This window comes from Plectropomus leopardus, chromosome 23 (assembly GCF_008729295.1).
Source record: "Plectropomus leopardus isolate mb chromosome 23, YSFRI_Pleo_2.0, whole genome shotgun sequence".
NCBI lineage: Eukaryota > Metazoa > Chordata > Actinopteri > Perciformes > Serranidae > Plectropomus > Plectropomus leopardus.
The window spans coordinates 7,499,276-7,510,660 of record NC_056485.1 but is presented as its reverse complement, the minus strand read 5'-3'; the positions used below and the strand labels follow the sequence as shown (position 1 = coordinate 7,510,660).

The following is an 11,385-nucleotide window of genomic DNA, read 5'->3' as shown; positions in this document are numbered from 1 at the left end:
CTCTAATTTGGACTCAAGGGTGAACTAAATATATTTTGGTGGTCAAAGGTCCTTCTGATCTTTTGTCCGTCTCATTTTTGTGAACGCAATATCTCAAAAAGGGCCTTGAAGAAATTTCAAATTTGGCACAATTGTCAACTTGGTCAAGGTCACTGTGACCTCACAATACACATTTTTGGCCAAAGTGCAATAATTTAGACACTAATTATGACTCAATTTCAAACAAATGCAGCAATTTTTTGGTCATTGTATAACAGCATAGCTTAGGAACAGAAGGGGAGACAGTTGGTCGGATTCTGAATTGGTGACACTGATCTGGGAACTGTTCTGATTGTATTGATCTTCTCTTTACAACAACAAACATATTTGATGGACTGTCAACTGGTTGCATATTAGTCTGGACCAGGGATGATAATCAATCCGTGATCGATTAAATGGTCATTTCGAATTTAACAGAACATGTGAAATTGAATTGATTGATTGATAGGCTATGAAGTGCTGTCAAAATATCTGCCATATGTTGCTGTGAACTTTGTCTGAGGATAAAAATGCACTCGTTATTGTTTGAGATAAGCATTTTTTTTCATGTAACAATGAATCGATTGTTAATTTTACAGATTTATCGATTAAGGAAAGTGCTTACAATTTGAAACCCTAGTCTGTTCAAACATTTATGTAAACTGAAACTTGACTGGTTAGTGAAGGAAAACATCTAAGAGGCAGTAATGATATGAGTTTGACAATCAGTTGCTTTTGGACCACACACCTGATTGCTCTCTCCCTTTCATGCACACACACGTAATATTAGCCAGAGTGAAACATGGGCTCCAAATCCCTTTCCTCACGAGAGATAAACCCTTTTTTTTCTAGAAAGGGACTTGCAGTTCAATAATATCCTCTCTAATCTCATACAGTTTTAAAGAACATGTGATTTATTTGCTTTACCCACTTTGCCGCATCTATTTTAAGCTCTGAGAAAAACTTTCTCTCCTCTCCTGCTAATCAGTCACCAGATGCTTGGGAGGCACAAACGCCACTCTCTTCCTCCTCCCTCCTGTCCTCCTGTCACTCCTTCTCTCCTTTTTTAATTACCTCCGAATTTCTTCTTTCGATCCCCGGTCATAAAAGCTTAACATGAAGGAGCTGTTGTCATGTGAGCAGACGCCCAGCTGGATTCATCCCTCCCTCCTTCCCTCCACAAACCTGCTCTCCCTCCTGATGAAATTTATTAATCCATATTCATGTGCTGATTATTGGACCATGTCTTTTATTAATAGGTGTGGTGTCCTCAGCCTAACATTACATTTTTCCTCCATGCAAGCTTTTTCCCTTTTCTATGAGCCCAACAACCAGCCACAGCTCCTTATTCCTTGTCCTTATTCCACCCCAACTCCCTTTACGTCTTTGTGTCAACCCCCTTCTCTTTACCTCCATCATTTCATCTTGACCCCGTTTGCTGTTTGCTTTACGAAAGGGTTCACAGAGACAAAGAGAAAGGAGGAAGTTATGGAGAGAAAATCGTAATATAACCAAAGAATACTATGAAATTACATTAAATTAAACTTTTAAATGTTTCATATTGCTTCACGCATGTTCATCACTCTACAGTGGATCTGGTGAATGAAAAAATAAAGTTAGAGGACAACTGGGGTTAACTAACACATGACCAAGGTTACTGAGCCAACATTCATGTGGATTTAATACTGTGGTTTTCTTTGCAAGAGAAGCTGACATTGGTTTCTTTTCATTTATTCCTTTAGTATGAAGCACAAGGACTTTCTGTGAATGCTTCTAGCTAAAGTCCCCTTGAACAGGGAAATGGAAGAAGTGGAGATGCTGGGGATTGAACCCAGGACCTCATACATGCGAAGCATGCGCTCTACCACTGAGCTACATCCCCACTGTGAAGAGCTAATAGCTTTGTAATTGAGGCTTTTCAAAGAGGAAGGCAATATTGATATTGTAACCTTTCTGAGCGCCTGAAATTGATTGTTTCAGTTGTTTCAGATGTATTCAGTTTGGGGAATGTGCAAAGTTACAACCATTTCCTGAACAGCCTTGGACAGTCTGTATCTTGGTATTGAGATCATTTCACAAATTGGAGGGATTAGTTCTTTGCACATTGCCAAGGTAAATAAGAAGTGGAGATTTATGGCTCCATAAATGCTTGTACATGTAGTATTGGATAAATTAGCCTTAATCTGAAGAGGCAAGTCTGTTGGTGGTAGCATCATCAGTTTTTCTCTATTTTTGGTTAACTGCAGCAATCACGAGCAAGTATGTTGGGAAATTTGACATTTCATTCAATGAATTATAATCTACTTCATTCAAAATTCACGTTGTTCTGTCCCTTCTTCTTCCTTGTGGGGAAATTTGTTGGTGGTTAGCTACATTTCCTTGTGTGTTTCTGCCAATCAGTGGAATAGTTAGGGAGGAAAAGTACGCCAGTGAATCATGCTAAATACTTGCATATGCATCCTCACTCATGCGCCTGCACAGGGATCCAAAGCAGTACTTTGTGAGTAGTCAAAACCTCCACAGGCTACCTTTAACTCTCTGGTGGCACGTTAATTTCTGTGTTTTTCTACTGAAGATAATTCTGTTACCTACAGTTATAGTTACAGCCCCAAATTAGATATTGATAAAGTAGTGAGACAGTCCAGTGATTGATTGATTATATCACCGGCTGCTGCTGAGGTACGATAACCCCACTTTGAACAACCACGCAGAACTGTTTTACACCTTATTACTAGAACCAGCAGTAATAATGATATTGGCAATTTGTCAGGCTCATGTATGATTATGATCACATTTACTGACGATAATTTCAGATACTGGTGTGTCGGTGTGTATGTTATAATTACTGCCTTGCAGTGCACACCACGTGTATAAGCCACAAGGGTTTTGTGTTGTTGTAAATCAGAGTCTTTTCATGATTTAATGAGCAATAAAATGTGTACAAAACATAATAAAAATCTTAAATCTTTCATTTTATGAAAATATACACCCAGAAAGACTATTTTGTAAATCAGTACAGTAGTAGGGTATATAAAACACAATCATTACAATTTAGCTTGTATATTACAGTAAGCAGGACAAGGAAAATTTGTACTCAATCAACATGAAATAGCCTACATTCACTGTGTGCAATCTGTTTCTTATGTGTACTTATATTGTGTGTTTGTCACTTAATAATATTAATTTTGATGCCAAATAAGACAGATTAATTTTTTCTCCCAAAATATGAGCTTGGGAATGAATTACATTTGCAGTACTGGACACCATTCTAACTTATTATCTTTAACATGTCAGAGTGAAGATTATTATATCTGCAGTCAGTCACACATATGCACAGTGAGTCATTTAATCAGTGATCTATTGTGCAGTATAATCTGTGTAATCAACCACTGAATCAACTGAATGAAATAATTGGTTTCTTCCATATACAGTCATCACAATCTCTTACTCTTTCAACACTGGCTGATGTGTAATTATTATTCCAATGTGATCTGACTGCGATGTAGTTTTTTTCTGTAAATGAGTATGCGAGGCTTTAAATGCATTCGTCTTTCGTCTCGCTACTGCTGGGTTAAAACTGACAGTGTATTTAAGTGGATAAAACCCTCCGAAGTTGGGTATGAGACTCATTGTTGGAGCTGGACTACAGTTTTACAGCTCTGACTCCAGTACAGCCAAAGCTCTCCTCTTTCTCAAACAATAAATGCTTTCACACTGAAAGACCTTGAACATTCTCAGCAAAGCAACTCGTCCCTCTGAAATGGGAATATTCCACATCTGCCCAGGCCCACATGGCAGCTCAGTGATAAAGCAAACAGAGGCAGCCCCAGCCAGAGTCATACGCTGTGGTACTGTAAAGGGTTTAAATCTCTCTGCTATCAGCCACCCACAGCAGTATATCTCCCCGCAACTGCGAACTGTGCTTAAAAGCATGTTTCTGCAATAAAAAGATCTACTGTGAAATCTACAATAGTGATGTAACTTGAATGGCATTTCTCCCTGAAATGTGCATTTATTCTTACTATAAAACATGTCAACCAAGCTGCTGCTAATGATGCCCACTGCATCCTCCTGCCGCACCCCTTTTCAATTACTGAGACCCCTTTTTTCCAGCTGGATGAGTGAGGGTCAAAACATGTTGTCAGGATCAGATTAGCACTCTACAGACCTGTCTTATCCTTTCAGAGGCCAGATTTGATCATTAAGAAACAACTAACCTCAATCGCCTCAGATGCCACAATCTACAAGTAAACAGCTTGTCACCTACCATCCTCAGCACTGCCAGACCAATGACACACACACACACACACACACACACACACACACACACACACACACACGTGATTTGAAGGTAAACTAGAAATGTGCATTCAGTAGATTGCAGATCTCTGCCAGGCAGCTGCCCGGTCGAAGCCACTTAAGACAATTCTTGTAATTTAAGCAGACGCACTGCAATTCAGAAGCTAAAAGAAATATAGGCCTTGTCTATTTTTGACAGAGCTCTAGCACATCACACAAAGCAGATCAAGTTAACTATGCTGTTAACAGGCACTGTATGTGAAATATAGATAGCCTATTATGTAACTGTGAGAATGAATGTATTTTAAATAACTGAAACACAGCCATGAATCTTTGATCCAGCTGAACTTTAAAGGTATTACTGGTTTTTAGGCTACAGCACAACAAATAGTAGAAACTAAAAAAAATTTAAACAAAATAAAAGAAAGTAACTATATAACTACATAGCCTGCTGGTTTACTGATGGCAGAAGCACAAATGACCAAACCAACAAATCTCCAAGTGCACGAAATCAAGCAGACAAAATACTCATGGTAGTGTATGAAGTTTTGTGCTGGATGGAACAAGACTGAGTTGCAGCTACCTCCCTTACAGTCAAGATGATGGACAAGATAAAAATTAGGGATTTAAACATCTCATATCGTGCCAAACTCTAGGCGATCATACCATATTGGGTATGGGATTACTCTGCAGATGCTCTGGTTAAAGATAAGACCAAATTTTCCTATGGATGCCAGTTTTTGAGCCACAAAATATGTCCTGCAATGGTCAGTAAAGCTTGTTGTTTTTTGCTTAGCTGATTATAGGAAAACTTGTGGCCCCCACTGGCCAGTTAGGAGGAGTGAGGACTCAGCAATCAATAACAGTGTAAAACAGTCAATAAGTCAAGCTTCTTCTTGTTGTTGTTGTTCTTCCTCTTCTTCTTTTGCCTGGCTGAGATAATTACTGTACTCCAAAGAATAGGAAATACAAAACTGCCTTTAAAAAGCAAGCAAATGAGGAAAGCTGGAAAAAAAAATGTTCATGAACCATATCTCAGTGATAAACGGCCTGCAAACATGACCCATGTATTGAGTAGTCACTTGTAGTTGGCTTGTAGTTGGCATAGTATTAGAAATCTCTCTGTACAACACATTTTGCCTCCCTTGAGGTAAGTGCAGTGCTGCAAATGGTAAAATAACAAAATAATTAAAATGAGATTCCCTTGTAGACTTATTTATATGGAGTCAATCAAGCAAGACTGAAATCAAATTGAGTCATTCATTCATTCTGTTGCTTCTTGGACTGCACAAACAGCACCTGTGGATTGTCTGATCAACTCTGTAAGCAGCTGTAAACCTCAACTTAAACATAGCATAAGCTGGCATTTATATTTGCTTCCTCTTCCTCCTGCACCCCCACATTCACAATCCTGTTTTTCAGATTTATACGCTGCGGATCACAGACTTTTTTTTTTTTTTTTTAAACACTAGTCATGTATTAATGTCGCAGTGAGCCGAGGAGCTTCACTTTGTACCCAGCACTTGTTTCTTCAATTAGATCTCAGTGGGGTGGAGGGGTACAATGTCATACTTGCCAGAGGCGCTCTCCTACTCTTGCTGCTTCTCCACACAGCTAGAGTGGGTTAACAGGATTAAGGGGACATTTGCATTGGGTTGGGTGTAACGCTGAATACGTTGGCAGGAACTCCATCATGGTATGTAGTCAGATAGCGTTCAGAGAGCTCGACGTGTAGCGTATTTAGGTCAGATTTGAAAATTGCATACATAAACACACACACAAATAAACCCAGAGGATGTTAACGACTTAAGACCTGCAGGAAGAACGTAGATAGATAGAAACATAGATAGATAGATAGATAGATAGATCCCATGAGAGATAAGAGTGACACTGTTTAAAAGAGGGTTAAGCAGGCGGTGTTGGGGGGTGTGCATCATGATGTTGTATGTTGATCTAAGAAACTGAGTCCGGATCATAAGGGAGTTGATGTTGGCATAATCTACTTAATCTGATTGAGGGCAGCGTCGTCTTCACAGGCTCAATAATTGATAGCACCATCTGCCGTGGTATCAATCTACCAGAATGCCACACAAGAATTGGGTTATAGCAATGCTGGGTAATTACATTTAACCTTTATTTGCCATAAGGAGATAGTGGGTAATTATATTAACATTTCATCATAGTCACAACAGGATGGATGAGCATGTAGTTGTTGAGTTTGTGGGTGTGTCTGCTGCAAGACTACATATGAAAATGAGAGTGGATGAACTCAGCACATCAGCATGCATTAAATAAGTTGTTTGCATTTTTTTTTTCATCAGACATACTTCAACAGCACTGTCTGACGAATTCAAGCACCACCCCATTTGCAACATGACAGGTAGGGCACCTGTCATGTTGCAAATGGGCTCATCTGAATAGATTTTAAACTCAAAGATTACTTTTGTGCTCACTTACATAGAGTAGCTGTTCAGGTGTTATTTAAAATGGACTTAATTTCGTGTCTTTTTTTTTTATTTCTCAAGCTACTTCACAATATTCCCATGCACCTCCTGGCCATTACTGCAGTACCTCATGGGAACAAGATTGGGAATCAAGGTTGGGAGTCAGTTCATTAGATGATTACATTTAGTATTCAATTAAAGTGACCAGCTTTTATTGAATAGCAGCATTTGTGTTTCACAAAGCACTTCTTGGTTCTTTGAAGGATGAGGCTAATGATTAAATTTCAGCTCAGACTGAAGAATGGCTGCACCACAGACGTACAGGCTAATCATAGCTGCAACGATCTCTTTAATTAGACTGGGCTTTTTAATAAGATATGGTGTGTGAGTTTTTGTGCATTCATGTATGTGTTTGCTGTCTAGATTGTGTTTGTGTGTCTGACATGTAAATAATTGATTGCTTCGCATTGTTTGAGCATCTTTAATTCACAGTACGGGCATGAATAGCACACACAGTTCTCCTGTGTGACTACATGAAAGAAGGGCCTGCAAACATGCTAATGTGTGATGTATTCAAACACTTTAATTTACACTGAAAACATGCACAACGTACTGTATGTGATAATACCAGACAGCTTCCTCTGCCAAGCATTGTGTTGTAACACCTCAGCAGGTGCAGCTGTAGCCACAGGAGAAGCCTCTCAGCATGAATCCATGTTTCTTGGAAGCGTCAGTCATGTTGTGGTCATGTCACGTTGGAGAAAGTGAAGGAACAGGTTGACAGATTAATGCAACTTGTAAATGCGGGCTGCATTTTTACCCATGGATTTAAAAACACCAGAGGGTAGGTAGGAAGAATTCTTTGGTTGCTTCCAATTATATTACATCCCATGTGACATGCATGTGACATACATGTAGTAAAGCCAGGAAGGATTCATGAGCATTAAAGTCAAAATGAAGTGAACAATCACTGCGTGTCTTAGATTAGTCCCCTCTATATGTAGGTAGAAAAACAGAAATTATGTCATATTCTTACAGGTCTTAATGTGGAGGAATCGATGCCCAGCAAAACTGATTCCTTTAAAAATATTACCACAATTACTGACTTTAGTCACTCCGTTCTTAACTTTTTTTTTTCTTATGAGAACCAAAGACACTCTCTCTTTTCATTTCATCCTGCCCGCTATTTGCTATTTTCATAAGAAAATGACCAGCAAGGACCTAAAGAAGAGGGAGAAAGGAGGACAGAGATGATGAGCTAAGTCTGAGATAAAATGACTGCACCAAACTCTCATATCACTGTACTCATAATGCCACAGTTTATCTATTGAATGAACGATATTTGGTTGGAGGACGACAAACTGATGAAGGCCATTTCACTTAGAGAGAATGCATGATTGTTCCTGTGATGAATGCTTTTACCTTAAACACCCTTACAGGCTTTTATTGTAGCCTGAAGGTAACCCTGTAACCCTGTTATGATTCCTGCTTTAGTTATGCTGTAACAGAAATGGAGATGCTGGGGATTGAACCCAGGACCTCATACATGCGAAGCATGCGCTCTACCACTGAGCTACATCCCCCTGAATGCAAAATGTCTCAGTGGTCAAAGATGTTTGCATGGATGGATTGATTCAAGGGAATAGGTTTAGTTTCTGCACTGGGGGTAGAGAAAGAGTTTGGGAAGCCTCAAACCAGACCAGAAAATTTTGAGCATTAAACATTAAATTTCCCACATTTTGGTGAGTTTTTATGCAACAATCTGTGCCCTCTCTGTTTGAGAGTAAGGTGGATAAAACAGGGTCGTAAAATTGACTTTGGGCATTTCTGACTGGCGAGTAAAAAAACATTGTTTAGACCTGCTATATGTATATATTCATGATTCCACTGTGTATGTGGTAAAAGAAAAGAGCAGTTGGAAGAAAGATTGACCTATTGAAGGGTATTATAACCAGAAAGCACCATGGATTCAACTTTTTCCTATCTTAGCATCAGGAGCTTCTTACTTTAGCTATGTCTTGATCATCTACCTTGCGCTTACTGTGTTTTAGTAATAGCATCCAAACCATCGATTGTTGGAGTTCCTCTGAAGATAAGAAGTGGAGATGCTGGGGATTGATCCCAGGACCTCATACATGCGAAGCATGCGCTCTACCACTGAGCTACATCCCCCTGCTGAAGTTCATGGAATTATACTGGGTCTTAAATCCATTTATTGGTTTTACATATATGGTTATGATGGATTCAGTGATTCAGCTTATCGTACTTTTGTGAAATCAATAACTTTATTAACCTTTTAGTGACCGGTTAAAACTTCTGTATGTCTTATGTAACCTGGAGAAGAAATACCCTCATTCATGACTCATTTGGGTGGAATAAACCCAATCGAACGCTTCAACTTGAGCGTTGATCCAAATCTCCAGGTTTACCTGGGCTCAGCACAACAGTTCAGGCCCACTGCCTGAATGCCCCTCCGTGTCCACCCTCAATAAAACAGCAGAATCCATTGTGTGGGGGATTAGAGGAAAAGGTTTTGGGCGGTTTCTTCCATTTCCTCCTCAGCAGAGGTAAGGGATGGGGGGTAAATCAGTTGGCGACCAGCCAGCCGCGATGCAAACACAGAGCAGTGAACAGCACAGGGTGGGGATTGACCTGCGTCTTGTAATCTGTTTTAGTCAATGCGGGTGAAATGCTCACATTCTGTACAGGATTTCTGCTCTACGGTTTAGATTGACAGATTGATTGACACATTTATTCAGAGGGATGGAGGGGAAATTTGTGCAGATGCAGCAGGAGAGGTGGAAAATGGAAAGGGAAACAGAGTCGTGGGGACAAGAGAGGTTAGAGGGTCCAGGGAGGGGGAGATAGGGAAAATCAGGGCGCACTATATCTGCAGTTTAATTAGAGAAATGAAAGCTGTTAACTAAATGAGTGTTTTGTGTGTGAGTGTGAGTGCATGTGGCCCCTCTGCTCCTCAGGGCAGAAGTCCCCTGCCTTTCATGACCCCCCTACTCCTCTTTCTCAGACACACACACACACACACACACACACACACACACACACACACTTACACAGGCTGCTACTGAATAAGTGAGAGAACAAAATTAGCCGTGACTTCATGCATTACTTATCCAAATTAATAGATCAGTCACAAATTTGCTAGATTTAATGCTAATAATATTTTCATCTGTTTAAGAAAAAGAACTGTTCCCCTGCCTACCCTGATGTCAATGGACAAGGTCAATGTCACATATTTGTGTGTGTGTGTGTGTGTGTGTGTGTGTGCACGCCTGGCCTAAAGCTGATCAAGGACCAGCTGCTCAGTGATTCTGAGCCATATAATTACATTTGCTGGAGGTGGTGGCTCGTCTGTCTCTCTCCATCTCTTTCCTCTGTCAGATTTTCTTTTTTTTTCCATCATCGTCTTCACCCATTTCAACCAGAGATCCCCAACCATTAGTCACACACACATATAAAAACCTTTGGCCTAACCCAGTGTCTGGCCTTCGCTGACATGCACGTGCATTTGCTCACAAAAAATATGTGCAAGCATGCATGAAAGCATGCACACACAAGCTGTGCATTTTTTTTTTTAAAAGACACATTTACAGACTTGTGACAATGCATTGACAGGCATGCACCCAGATTAACAGAAGGAGTGCAGGGTCACGGATTGCAGCCTCCTTACATCAGGGTCTGAATATTAATGTGCGGTGACAGATAAGCAGCCGTGGCAATCCCTTTAAGGCCATACTCCTCTGTGGTTGGTGCTTCTCGTTAATTTATGCCCAAGTTATGCAAATTGTGTTTCAGTTTGAGCCAGTGTGTGTGGAGTCGTCTGAAGACTTCTATCAATCTGAGTGTGTCTGTGCATATTGCTTTGTTTCTGCTCGTCAGACCATTTCATATGTTGTGTCTTTTCTTAGCACTTGCTTCACCTGTCCAGCAGGGGGCAGCAGTTAAGCTTCAGTTCAGCTTAAAGAAATTTAGATTCTGAATCAGAACGTCAACACCCTCCTTTTTTGCTTTGTCCTTGAGGAACTGCAGTTAGTTCATTTCCCGACTAGTCCTGCTGCAGGGTTCAGATTCCTCAATTATTATTAATTCAAGGTCCACACATTAGATAAAATGCAACACTTTCAATTTTATTTCACAAAACGAAAACAACACATTTGCTTAGAATGAACAAACAGAAACGGCACGTCAAAATAAAATCTATGTGTCAAATATTAACTGTATTTTAAAATACACATTCACATGCCACTTTTGGTCGATTCCGATTGGACCTGCGAGCCGCTTTTCAACCGTGACCCACCAGTTGGGAACCACTGCACTAAACAGTAGCTGAGTCAGATCTGGACCTCCATACTGACATTGATGAATATACTAGCCACCCAAAAGTCACGGGTGAAGGCACTGTGGCGTTTTCCCCAGCGCCCTCATCTCCAACGGCCGCCACACATGCCACTGATGAAGACATTCATTGTGATTCTGAATGATGTTTGGTCATTCAAAAGTCATTGGCCGCATAAAGATGAGACACGCACAGTGTGAGCTTAATCAGGCTCGATTAGCGACGGCGCCGTTCACTTCTTAGCTCCGTTTGGCTTTTCTTTATCATCGC

At 40.3% G+C, this 11,385-nt stretch overlaps 3 non-coding genes across 3 annotated transcripts; all 3 read right to left on the bottom strand.

Moving 5' to 3' along the window:
* Nucleotides 1-1,828: 1,828 nt before the first annotated feature.
* On the bottom strand, nt 1,829-1,900 carry trnaa-cgc. Its single transcript has one exon. It is a non-coding gene; the product is annotated as a tRNA-Ala (tRNA).
* Nucleotides 1,901-8,272: 6,372 nt separating this feature from the next.
* On the bottom strand, nt 8,273-8,344 carry trnaa-cgc. Its single transcript has one exon. It is a non-coding gene; the product is annotated as a tRNA-Ala (tRNA).
* Nucleotides 8,345-8,861: 517 nt separating this feature from the next.
* trnaa-cgc lies at nt 8,862-8,933 on the bottom strand. Its single transcript has one exon. It is a non-coding gene; the product is annotated as a tRNA-Ala (tRNA).
* Nucleotides 8,934-11,385: the final 2,452 nt, after the last annotated feature.